Raw genomic sequence first — 14,587 nt, forward strand, 5'->3', positions numbered from 1 at the left:
ATATGTGAAAATGTGTAAATGCACTCACAAACAGTGCCGGTACAAGAGGCTCTTCAAAAGTAAAATCGGTTCTTTATTCTTTTAAAATCTATAAATATAAAAATGAAAACAACCACATAGTGCAGTAACTTCCTGTGCTGTATATGGGCAAGTAGAAATGTACTTACAAGATGGTTGAGTTCAAATGGTATATTTCAACTTAAGTCCGAGGTCCGGAAAAAGAATCGTAGTCCTCACGGGTTTTGATCTCCGATTAAGAAATGCAGATCCCCTTCTTTAATGTCTCAACGCGTTTCGCCTCTATCTGGGCTTCCTCAGGAGAATAAATTGAAAGTACCGTATTTGCTCGATTATAAGACGAGGTTTTTTTCAGAGCAAATGCTCTGAAAAATACCCCTCGTCTTATAATCGAGGTCGTTTTCTAATCAGACCTCAATTAGGTTGCCAGGCTGCTTACCAGTGCTTTGGTCGCGAGCAGCGTCTCTTCTTCTAGCAGCAGGAGAACAGGAAGGTGGTGGTGGTAGCATGGCATAGGGAGGCTGTACTCACACTCCTATCATCCCCAGGTTCCAGCATGTACTGGCTGCCTTGGCTTGATAGGAGTGTGATTGCTGTTAGCAGTTATATATATGGCAACCCTGGGGGCAGATGTGCATAACTGGGGGGGCAGGTTGGCAAACAAAAGGAAATAAAAAAAATATATATTTTTCTCAATCATAGCTTTTATTAGATATGAAAAAATTGTTTACATGCATTAATATTTACTAGTAAAACTTTTTTTTCTATAGGGTAGTCTTATATTCAGGCTTTTTGTTTTTTTCCTAAATTAATATTTAGATTTGGGGGGGTCGTCTTATAATCGGGGTCGTTTTATAATCGAGCAAATACGGTAGTTCCGAATCGTAATCCGCAATCGTAGCGTGTCTGTAGCAGTTGTGAGAGCCCGCTTTAAATGCCGTCCGTATCTGTCCTGATGCAGGTGCGTATGGGAAGCGTCATTCCGTTTGTGCGTGTGACGTATTTTAGTTGCGGCGTATCTAGGTGACGGAGACGGTTCTACTTGTTTCGGCTCCTCCTCCCTGAATGAGCGTGATTTTTCCTCTTGTGGAGGAACCGATAAAGAAGACAAGGCCCAAAAGTCGGGAACAAGCCGAGTCAAGTACACGAGTATCAAGGTACGTATATATGCAGTGTCAAGGAATAGCCGGGTCTGGCACAGAGGTATCTGGGTAAGTATATATGCAGCACAGAGGTGTATCTACTGAAAATAGCGCCTATGGCAAGAACTGAAATTAAGCCCCTCTCCAAATATCTAAAACCCATCTATTAGCCCCTATTATTCTTGTATACCTGCAAATACAGGATTTGTATGTCTGATTCTGTTTATTTGATATATACCTCCAGTGCTGAGATCACAAGTGAATTTCAATTGATCTATACATGCAAAGCTGGGTTTGTGTGTTAATGTGTCTAATATATATATATATATATTAGACCCTGCTGCCGATAGCAGGTATAGATCAACACATTAACACACAAACCCAGCTTTGCATGTATAGATCAATTGAAATTCACTTGTGATCTCAGCACTGGAGGTATATATCAAATAAACAGAATCAGACATACAAATCCTGTATTTGCAGGTATACAATAATAATAATGTATGAAACGTAGCATTGCAGGTATAGATCAAATAAATACATGGAAACAGCATTGCAGGTATTAATTAACTGAATAAGACATACAAAACCTGTATTTGCAGGTATACATAAATAATGTATGGAGCCCTGGCGTCCACACTGCCCACATAGAACCTGACCAGCACTCAGATAACACACATAAGATTTACCATCTTTGTCCCCAAATAACCCAGCACAAGTCAACTTTGTCCCTAAACAGCCCAGCCTGTGCCATCTTTGTCCAATCTACACCCTGTCTGTGGCATCTTTATCCCCAAGGCTCAAACATCCTGCTAGTGCCATCTTTGCCCTTCCACAATTATACATCTACGATGCACACAAACAATTTTACAGTCAATCACGAACTCACACTTTCATTCAGACAATTTATCCACACATTAACTCATGCTCTCCCTCATTCAGACAATTCATCCACAGATTAACTCATGCTCTCCCTCATTCAGACAATTCATCCACACATTAACTCATGCTCTCCCTCATTCAGACAATTCATCCACACATTAACTCATGCTCTCCCTCATTCAGACAACTAATCCACATATTAACTCATGTTCTCCCTCCCTTGTCACTTTCTAACCCCTCTCCATCCCCTTTCCCTACTACCCTCTTCCTCAATATCTACCCCCTCTCCCTCCCTTATCCCTTTCTAACCCCTCTCCCTCCCTTATCACTTTGTAACCCCTCTCCCTCCCTTATCACTTTGTAACCCCTCTCCCTCCCCCTACTCACTATCTACCCTCTCCCCCTTTGTAGTTGTCTCACCTTTAGGTCTAGCGATGGGAGCACGAGGCTTCTGTCTTCCTGCTCTGCTGCGGTGCCCGCTGCTTCACTGCTGAGCGCCAGATTATGACGTCATATTTTGGCGCTCAGCATGAAATGGCAGCACCGCAACAGAGGTAGAGGCCTCATGGAGGAGAATGAGGAGCGCCGAGCGGTTGCTAGGCATCCCTCTCTCCTCCGCATCAAAAAAAAAAAGACAGCGTTTAAAAGCCGTTCACTGGCGCCCCCCTTTCAAATGGCGCCTATGGCTTGAGCCATAGGTGCCATACCTTAGATATGCCTCTGATGCAGCGTTGTCAGGGTACAGCAGGAGTAAGTATATACAGTGGAGTCCGGCATGCAGGACACAGGAACCAGAGCGAGGTATAAAGAAGACAAGGACCAAAAATCGGAATCAAGAACAAGCCGGGTCAGGTACACGAGTATCAAGGTACGTATATATATATATGCAGCATCAAGGAATAGCCGGGTCTGGTACACAGGTATCAAGGTAAGTATATATGCAACGTCAAGGAATAGCCGGGTCTGGTACACAGGAATCACAGTGAGCATAAGCAGAGTCAAGGAATAGCCGGGTCTGGTACACAGAAATAACGGTAAGAGAGAATGCACAAGGATAACGGGGTAGGTAGCACAATAACTGAGCAGTGAGCAATGCTCAGTGCTCGCTTTTAAACTTGCCGCCTGAAGAACGCCACGCCCCTTGGCGTGATGCCACCCAAGCGCGTTCCCCGCCGTTTCTGAGCGGGGACACATAAAGTTGAGTGAGGATTGACCGGAGCTGCCGCGCTGGAGCCGGTACCCACGTCGGGGTCTGGATTACTGACCCTGACAAATAGAAGGGAGCACTGTCTTGAGACGATCAGCAAGAATGGCTGCATATAATTTTATGTCAACATTAACTTAAGATATTGGTCTGTAATTCCTTTTATTAGCAGGGTATTTATCTGGTTTTAAAAGTGGGATTACATTGGCACAGAGGAGTTCTGCTGGAGCCTTAGAATTAATTGCTACTTCATTGAAAGCTACCAAAAGACAAAGGAGAAATCAAATCCTTAAACATTTTATAAAAACCATTTCCGAATCCATCAGGTCCGGGGGTTTTCTGGCTATCTAGCTTGTCTATAGCCTTTTCCAGCTTTGGTTATTGGGCGGTTTAAACTTTCTTTTTGATATTCTGAAATTTTGGGGAAGTCAATCCCGCTTAAATAACCATCTATCTCTTTAGCAGAAGCCCTCTGTACCAAAACATAAAGCTTACCATAATAATCATTAAATGCCTGGCTGATATCCTCCAGAGAATGTTTTATCTGCTTCTATAATTTTAAATATTCTACTGGCTGATCTTTTATTTTTAAGTTTAACAGCTTATTGTTTTGTCTTGTTTACTTATTTTAATTATATATCCTCTTATTACTGCTTTATAAACTGGCCAAATTGTAGCAAAATCCAAATCTGGTGTCATATTTTCAGACAGCTTTATGAAATGCTCTCTTGTGTCCTTTTTCTTAATAGACACTCATTTAACTTCCATGTAATAGATCCTAACACTTTATTTCCTATCTATAAAACATTTAAACTATGATCCGACCAGGTGTTTTCTATTAAATTAGATTTCTTCTCTCTCTCTTGATAATTGAAGAACATCCCAAACATAAATCAATCCTTGAATAAGAACCATTTAGTCAGGATAAATGAGTATAACCTCTTTCACTTGGGTGGGAAAATACGCCATATATCAAATAAATCAGATTTTTTGCATATAGCTGTAAATGTTTTGCTTGTTTTACAATAGTTTTGTCTATAGAGCCTTCATTGGGGATAATCTTCCGCAGGGGCCAGGCTGCAGCGTCTCGTGTACTGGCCGGGAGAACAGGAACCCAGCAGTCACATGAATTCATGCTCTGTTCTTTTTTTTCCCTGGGGGCGGGACAAGAGAAGTTACAGAGGGAGAAGGCTGCGAGTGAGAGATATGCAGTTCAGGTAAGGGGGTGGGGGAAGGTGTATGAGCAAGTATGCATGAATAAATGTTTGTGAGAGTGTGTGATAGTGTGATGGACTGGAAAGTGTATTATAAAAATTGTTAGAAAACATATACCTCTCACATTTTTTTTATTAGTACAGTTCTTGGAGTACTATGTAAGTATATGAAGCAGCCTGTAGGTGGCGCTGAATGCTGTAATGAGGGGTTAAGTGACATTCTGGCTAAAAGTGGTAATAAAAAATAAAGCCAAACAGCTAGAATGACACTGACAGCAAACTGTTTCCTGCTAAACTGTTTAAATAATATCATTTTAACTGAAACTGATATGTAAGAGATTCATTATGGTTCATCAATGATGTATGTTCAGTTAAAAGCAAGTATTAAGCAATGCAAGGTGTACACGTTCTCAAAGCTGAAAAACATTCAAAAGTTGTCATACCATTAAAAATATAGGCTCAAACTAACAGATGCACAAATATGATATATATTTCAAGTGTATCTTTGCTGGATTAATATGTTAAGCCTCATTTTAAGTTATAGTGGTCAATTTATTTTGCCATGTGGTGTGCTGATATGTAAAATGGAGTATATAAGTGTGAGTATGTTGAATTGGTGTATATAATGGTGTAAATGAAACACAGAACACTTGTTATTGGGATATGTTTATGGTACAGTGAAAAACATTCCAGATGTAAAAGGAAAAAACTGTTTTGTATTTTGTTATTAGCAGAACACATGCTGTCAGACACTGTAGTGTGAATTTTGAATCTACTGAAGTAAACTGAACTGAGTGTACAGACTGAGCATCTGAAATTGTGAATATGCACACTGATAGCACTGATCTGTGAACCTAAAGATTTTTTTTTATTAATGTTAAAAATGTTATGCTTGCCTAAAATGAAAAAGTGGTAATAAAACAATTTTTGAAAAAGCCAAACGCCTAGAATGACACTGACTGCAAACTGCTCCTGCTTCTCATTATTCTACAGTTGCTGCCTCTCATTCCGCCATGTTTGAAACCGGGAACAATAGCATGGATGTGTAAGGGGGGGATAGCATATATAATATTGTTATTGATTTTTTTGTCCAATTTTGGTGTGTTAACCACACTTTTATTAAAAGTGGGTAACATACCAAAATTGGACTGAAAGTCAGAAAAAATTCAATAACAATATTAATATATATATATATATATATATATATATATATATATATATATGCTAAAAGCAATCACACTCCTATCATTCCCAGGCAACCAGTACATGCTGGATATGTATGGGTATGCCTGGGCATTATAGGAGTGTGATTGCCGTTAGCAATCATATATATATATTAATATTGTTATTGCATTTTTTTGGTCCAATTTTGGTATGTTACTTATTTTTAATAAAAGCGTGATTTACATTTTTTTTAAAGGTGGTTCATTTTCGGTTTCGGCCAATACCCAATTTGTTTTACAGTGTAATATATTTCTTTTTCTCTCTTTTTTTCCCCTTACCTTCCACTCCGCAGAGAAAAAGATCACCTAATTCCTCTTGTGCAAAAAACCCCCAATAATTAAGAGTACACTTTTATCTTTTTTTCTATATTCAGCTACCTATCAACCTAATCAAGTGTTTAAGATCTAATATGAACATCTTAAAAGACACAAGGGTGAAAAATTCAAAAACCTAAAAACTATTCTCATGTACCCCTCCGTGATTCATCTTAATAGTGCAATTAATTCCCCTCCTAACGCTTCAACAATTTGTACATTACCCAGTTAAGTTTGCAGTGTAATATTGTTTAGTTCCTCTGAGAACTGTTTCTTTAATATTCCTAAATCTGAGATTTCCCCCCCTACATATCCTGTCTTCAAGATTGCAGATTTCAATAAAGAATTTTATTTCTGTGGTCTTGTCTTAAATTTCCTTCAATTTAGTAACTACCGAGTTAATCTCTTTCTTGAGATCATTGAAATTATTAGACATTTTCTTTTTTTCATTCAGCCACCTCTTGTAAACTTGATGTTAACAGCTCTGTGGTAATCATGTCTAGATCTAGAACCGTTTTATTTGTAAAATCTTTTGCACTTTGGTGGGAGAAAAAAGACAGTCTCTTTTCATGTTTTAAATACTGTTTCCCCTCCTAGTTTGAGGTTTAGGATCTTGCTGTTTTCTTGAGGCCATTTTATTAGTCTATTTGAATTTTATAGTCAAATTATTGTGATTTAAACAGTTCCAGCCTTCAATATTACGTAATGTTATACAAAAACAGAGCCACAGGAAAATGATAGAAAATATACTTTACTTCAGATACCCGCTGTTGAACGCAATTCAATAACTAAAATTAGATGTACTTAAACAGAATGGATTAAAGGCAATTTTTCAGCAAAGTATAAGAACAGTCTTACCGCCATAGGTTTTTATTATAAGTCCTCCAAACATGGCTGTGCTGTGTGCTGTTGTCAAAACCTAGGAATTTCTTCCCTTTTCCTCAACTCTCCTACCCTTATCTTCTCTCCCCCTGTTCTCCTTTTATCCTCTCTTTTCTTCTCCACTTTTTCATTTATTGCTTTTTCCCCATTTTCTTTCTCCCCTCTCCGGGGATTCCCTGGGTGATGAAGATCTCCTCCTCTGCTGCTGCGAACTGGCAGCCGCCGGGTAGATTCCCGAGATAAAGGGGGGGCGGCCAACTCCGCAACCACCAGGACAAACATGCCCGCACCCCCCTCAGCAACGTCTTGGTCAGTACTTGGTAGGTACTTTGTATCAGATGGACCTTTACACTATTTGTTATATAAAGAGCAACCCCTCATCCTTCTCTGTGAAACCATGTTCTTCTCTTCCAAGTTCAAAGTCCACAGATGTTGAAGACAAAACAAAGGTTTGAGAATCACACCCCTCATATATTTATTTATACTTTTTTCATAAAATTTGGTTGCCTTGTACTTTAATATTTTTAAAATGTTTGCTTATATTTATATATTTATGTAACATTATTTGTATTGTTGTTTTAAAACATTTTTATTATACAGAAAGGAAAAACATTAGTCAATGGTTAGGATGTCAAACATGAATAATATGCTTTTGTGTTTTACAGAAAGATAAAGAATATGGTTAGTATAGAAATTTGTCAGTCAGGCATTAATATCAAACTTTAATAACAGGAAAATGTAATCTTCAGTTTAAGCTCACGTGGCTTTTTATCAAAGTTAATACCACATCCAAAGTTATTATCTTTATATGCATTTTTAACCAAAAAAAGTAAAAAAAATAATAATTTTTTTGATTTATCTTAAACATTGGTGGTCATTTTGTTATTGGTGAGCATAAATGTGTGAAAAACGTGACTGATGTGTTTACTTTCTGATATTTTCATTAGATGTGTTTAAGTCCATATTTATGTTAACCCTTTCAGAACCAGTTTTTTTTATCATGTTTCCACTAAAGGACCATAGCAGTTTTTGTGTTTTTGTGTTTTTACTATGTCTTTATTCACAAAAATTACATATTGTTTTTTTTTTCAGAAAAAGTAGGACTTTTTTAAAAAAAATAATTACATATAAACCTTCATTTAGTATGAAAATATCTAAAAATGCAGGGAACATTAGGGAAAAAAAAAGCCAAATTCTTCAAGATTTCACCTATAAACACTATACATAACCAGTGCAAATAAAAAAAAAAAAAAAATAAAAAAATGATTTAGGTATTTGTACTGATTGACGGTGAATAAATAAATAAGTGAAGTGTGCTTCACTGTTTCTAAACACAAGTTTTTATATTTGTGATATCTTGGGAGTTGGGCTCCAAAAGCAGCCAAAAAAGAAAGATTGCTACACAAAAATTATAGGTTTTTTGAAAGCTGACATCCCAATATATTTTTTTTTTTCTTAAAGGTGGTTCAATTTCGGTTTCGACCAATACCGAATTTGTTTTACAGTGTAATATATTTTTATCACTCTTTTTTTTTCCTTACCTTCCACTCCGCAGAAAAAAGATCACCTAATTCAACCATTTTAGCGTCAATCTGCCCCAAACCTTGCAGTAATTTTGTTTTTCCATTTTCAACAAACCTATTCTAAACAAACACAATGTTTCAGTACATTTCATCCACTGGGTAAGTGAAATTACTGAAACAACTTGTGATTTGTATTCAGAAGCACCCTTTAAGTAGAAGAATACCCATATGTATGAATAGGGCATATTTTTGGCACTGCAGGTTGAAAATTGGAACATGTGCATTACAGTTTCCCAACATGGAATTTTGGGTACTGGGCCCGTGTCTTATTTGAGACAAGGTCGATTATTGAGATACATATCAATTTAACCAGATAAAACTATATATTTTCAATATATTTGGCCTATCCCATGCAGCTGATTACTTACCAGCACCTTTCAGAGTTGGTGAAACAAAAAAAAGAAAGCATTTTTTACATCCACCTTGCATTTCACCATGTTTAATTTTCTCAGTGGAAGTGTAAAAGAATGTATTGATTTATATTCAGCAATACCTCCCATGTGCAGCAATATCCAACATGCATGATTAAGTCATGTTTTTGAGATGTTGTGGGGTCAAAATTGAAACATGCACATTTCAGTTTTCAAACTTTTTGACAGATGTCTTTCCTGGGCCCATATCCCATTTGAGACACAGTAGAGGTCCCAAATTTCAATTTAACCCCATAAAACTATATAAACACACACGCCTTGAAGATTTCAACGACACCCTATTTACCCTTCTAAGTGGCCCACAGTAATCACAAATCTAAAGGGAACAGAGGAGATTGCATTTTTTGTTCTACCTTTTCACATGACAGACACATTTTAGTTACCTACAATAAAGAAAACACAGAAAAGTATAATTTCACATTTTTCCTGAGCATGTAGCTCTGTGATATGTCACCATTAGACAGCTACAAAAGGCCACCGAATCATGAGAGTGCAAAGAGTTTTCAGCTTTTTTACAGTGGAAACAGGAAGGTACACCTCACGCTTTTGGGGGTAAAACTATATAGACCCATAATCTATATCTCTCTGACAGCAGATCACATAAGGATTTCAAAAATCTAATGGTGTTGCGGTTGTGACCTGTTTTATGCATAATTATGCGAATATTTAATAATGAACCACAATTTTGACAAAACACATCTAACAATACAATAAATTAATTTAATTCACGGATACCGTTAAATTATGTAAAGATGAATACCAAGAGACGTTATGATATATAATGATATACTTTATTAATTTTGTAGCCCGCCTCTGCACCATTTCTAGTACTATGATATCCTTCTTTAGAATAGGTGCCCAGAATTGCACAGAATATTCAAGGTGTGGCCTTACCATTGATTTACCAATACCAACTGGCTCATTTGATGTTCATTGCCCAAAATGGCTCTAGATTCCATGTTGATATAGAAGACTTTAAGGAAATCTTTCAGTAGGTGTTTTTTAATTTTAGGTACAATACTAGGCACTAAACTAGTCCTAGCTTCTTCTTAACTAGCCCAAGATGGAAGAACACCTTCTTATTTCATACTTTTCCTTTGGCAAACTTTCACAGCTCCCTTAGCTTCTGCCATGCTGCTTCATTTTCCTCCTTCCAGTCTGTCCTGCTCCTCCCCCTCCTTCCTGAAGTTCTTGGTATACCATTGTTCCTGGTATAGCCCACATGGCTTTTCATGTAGACAGGCGTTCATCCATGGTCTTAGATAAACAGCAAATGTACACATCATCACTCACTCTCTAGTGCTACCTGGTGGTTGAGGTAATGCAATTCTTAAAAAATAGAAATAATTGGTATTGTAATATACCAATCCACGTCCACTTCAAATTGGAAAACAGATTTTTTGTTTTTCTTTACTTTTTCACATGGGCGCATTTTGGGATGGATGCTGCATGCTGGGATATCTGTAACAAGAAATAAAACATAAAAATAATCTCCCACTTTTCCTGGGCACGCTAATACCACATATGTGTGGTATGTGAGTGTTACAAGGACACATTTAAAAAAAAGTTGTTTTTGGTGTTTTTCCCTTACCTGGGTTTTGGGGCAAATTGTTCAAATATGTTAGTGTCTTAGAACCAACTATAATGCAAATAACTAACCTAACAGCTTAGTGAAAATATCTAGGAGTTAGGTTAGGAGCTAGCAGAAAGTGGAAGGGTTAACACCAGCATCCTGTTAGTGGATAGTGATAGGTAAGGTTAGATGTTAGGATTAGGTTACAGTACTGTATAGTGTTTGTGATAGGGATGATGATTAGATTAGGTCACTGGGTATTGATCTCAGCAGTGGAATGGGAAAACAGCAAGGTTTTGTTTGTAAGGGTGTCAGGAACCACGTTTTCGCTGCCTGAACCATGGCTTTTTCATACCTGTGGTATATAAATCTGCTACCACTAGTGGCCACCCTCAGCACTCTGGAGCACTCAGAACTCAATTACTAGGATCAGGTGTGCCTTATTACCTGAGTTGAGCACTAATCAATACATCCAGCTGGGCCTTGTTATCTGGATTACCCTGCTTTAATGAACCTGCCCTTCAGTCAGGGCCTTTGTATTGAAGTCTGTGGACCTTTCTGCTGTGGCTCTGCACCTATACCATTCCTGGTTAACTACTTTGTGTCCTGATAAAGTGGATTCCCTGCTTTGTGTCCTTCCAAGCGAGCTCTGTTCCTTTCGTACCCTTCGAAGCGGGCTCTGTGCCTTTCGTGCCCTTCTAAGCGGGCTCTGTGCCTTTCGTGCCCTTCTAAGCGGGCTCTGTGCCTTTCGTGCCCTTCTAAGCGGGCTCTGTGCCTTTCGTGCCCTTCCAAGCGGGCTCTGTGCCTTTCATGCCCTTCCAAGCGGGCTCTGTGCCTTTCGTGCCCTTCCAAGCGGGCTCCCTGCCAAAAGACTTATTACGGTATTTATTCATCCTGCCATACATCCAGTTTCTTGCTTACAGACTGTATTACCCTTATTTGCTTGTCCTGTCATATACATACAATACATTGCATTACCTAGATTTCTGCTTGTGGTGTCTTTGTTTGAATAATCATGCATCGTGGGTTACAGACCAAACCCCAAGTATCCCCTGCACATGGGCTCCTACCTGACCTGATCACCCGAGTCCTGACAAAGGGTAGTTTATATATGGATGGGTACAGTTTTAAAATGTTTTCATGATTGTAGTTCAAAGATGTTACTGATAAAGGAAAAAAAATACCTTGCATTGTGGAATTGAGTTCTACTGTCCAGGGTAAGAAAGTTGCCTTTCAGAAAAAGACACTAAAACCATGAAATCGTAAAAACTGACAAACTTGCATAAGCATTGCAAGTTTTCCCACCACAAACCCTTTCTCTCTCCTTATGTGCACCAGATGTCTTCTGGGAGGCCTATTGCCATGCATCCAGAACAAAGTATAATCTTATGGTTTTTCTGGGATTCCCCCTGTGCACTGCAGTCTGCCAGATAACTGAGGTCATAATTTGATGGCCAATAGCAACATAAAAAGTAAACAGCTTTATTCTATTTGGTTTAAACAGTAACATATACATTAAAAATTAAACATATTTGAAACAAAAAAAAATCACATAGAAGATCTATTTTTGTATCCAGTTTTACTGATATCTCCCTCTTCTCTACCACATGTAAGATTATACCTGTTATATTATCCTTGAAGAGAATTGTGAGGCTTTGATTAGATTAAAAAAGAGCTAATCTGACTGCAATTAGCTATCTGTTACGTAATGCATTGCTAATTAATGGGTGAAGTATATACCTTTTTTTAGTTATTAGCTGGGCAGCATTTGCCCAAGTGTAATTGAAGATAATCTGGAGGCAATCTGGTGGTGATCATGTACTCAAAATTAAGGTGTACTTATACATAGTATTTTTTTTTCCTTTTTTCTCCAACGAAGCATAGTGGAGTATGAAATACTGTCCAAAAACATACTTTTTTTTACATCAGGAGATTCATGAATTGGAGGCTTAATATACTGGATTTCCAACTTTTCTCTTGGGCAAGGTCAGGTAGGAGCCCAGTTGCAGGGGATATCAGAGGCTCAGGTTCTACCCCACGATGCATCATTACTGGGAGGAAGGTACAGACAGGCAAAAAGAAACACACCGCAGGCTGGATATTATTTTGAGGCAGTCTGTATTAGAGTAAGCAGACAAGATAGGTAAGTGGAACATGGGACTGGTCTTGACAGGCAACACAGCTAGAAAGCCCTCGCACAGGGCACCTGGCTGGAAAGCCCTCGGGCAGAGCACACGGCTGGAAAGCCCTTGGACAGGTCACATGGTGTCAGGCAAGCCGGGTCATAACCAGAAAGACGAATTAATGCCAAATTGGAATCCAGGAGCAGAGTCACGACAAGCCGGGTCACTACCAGGAGATCACGATTAGGAGCCAAATCAGGAACCAAGATCAAGGTCAGGACAAGCCAGGTCAAAACAGGTAGAATCCAACAGCTAGGAACAGCACAGGGCCAGGAAGCTGAGAAACAGCAAAGCTGAATACACCACGATGCAAGGGCATTAACTGATTTGCAGAGCAGGTATGTAAAGGCAGGGCTAAATTCCAGATAACGTGGCTCAGCTGTCCCACATGATTAAATGGGTGCTCCTGAGAGGGAAGGGTGGTCACTAGTGGCTGCAGGTAGGCATGGCAAAATATAAAATAGACAGGGTCCAGGCAGGGTGAAAACCTCACACACACAGAGTGGCAGTGCCTCAAATTCTTCCTAGCAATGTCACATGGATTACAGTTGGTTCTGGACAAGTAAGGGTTGTAGACAAGAAGAATGTCCCACTGTCTCTGACACTTCATGAATTGTTTGTTGCCATTTCAGAAATCATGCTAGAACATCTCCTGACACTGCTATAAAGTCTAGCTACATAGATAAGTACGGTTGCATCTACTAATAAAAAAGGTCAGAAGAGTAAACTCTTGAGAGAGTAAACATTCATTGTTGGGGAGCAGTATACTAAGAAGTGTGATTTTGGAGGAATGTAATGAAGTAGAAACCACGTCATGTGCCTTCGTGTAAATACAGCAAGACACAATAGAAATTTGATGTAATAATGTATTTAGTGACTAATTATTTGTCATGTAGGGAGGTCAGTGCAACAGGTTGCATCCACTGTATCTTTTTTTTTTGAGGCTTTATCCATGTATTAGAGACAAGATGGTAAGATACCACAAATTAGAGATTCTGATTAATGGCTATGGAAATTGTGCCAAGAATGGGATTGTGTTTTATTTCCTAGTCTTAATTAATGCCATAAGAAACTGTATAAATAAGATGGATTGTATCTTTCTTCCAAAGGAATAGAAGTTCTTAGTGAGCTGTTTAGCGGTTTTATTTAAAGGAGGAGAAGGGGGAATTTTGATGCTACAGCATAACGCTACTTGCCCCACATACTGTTGACACATAAGTTAAAAACCAGTAGATATAGAGTGATGTGTACAAATGGTAGTTTAGGGATGCATGTGTACCAGGTCACAGAAATCACTGTTAAATCCACATTTTCACTTTTTACCATCAGCAAACCTATTTGCATGTTGTCAAACCAGGATATATATTATACAGAAAGGATCGTGAAGGCAGAAAAGCAGGAATGGTTGTCCCTTTTCTAAGAAATAGCTTAAAGGTTAATCTGATACAAGGTAAGGACGAGATCCTAGGGATAGTTTGGATAACTTTAGAATTTGTAAACAAAGTGGCTGTTTGCATAGGTGTGATATATAGATCTTCTGCACAAGCCATTTACATGCTTGTTGAGGAAATATCTTAGATGTCAATAAAAAGGCAAGATCTTTTATCTCCCTCCCTTTTGAAGGCTGGAAAAGCCAAGCAGCTGGGGAAGAAAAATATATAAGTGATTCTTTGATGGTCTGGACATCTTAAGATGGAGTCCAGGAGCATAGGATTGTTTAAGAGATGTTCTGCTACAGGCATGAGAACATTGCATTGCACTTGTCAGTGAGACTATAATATAAACAATGAATAACTAGACTAAAAACAAATTAAATGAGTTATATAAAGAGGATAAATATCTAGCCTAAATACTTTTTACATAGGATGGTGAAGGAAATGGACTTCAGTTAGTAAAGAGAAAAATGGAGACGTGTAAAACGTGTTTACAAGTAAAAT

The sequence above is a fragment of the Spea bombifrons genome, chromosome 12, assembly GCF_027358695.1.
Source record: "Spea bombifrons isolate aSpeBom1 chromosome 12, aSpeBom1.2.pri, whole genome shotgun sequence".
Classification (NCBI taxonomy): domain Eukaryota; kingdom Metazoa; phylum Chordata; class Amphibia; order Anura; family Pelobatidae; genus Spea; species Spea bombifrons.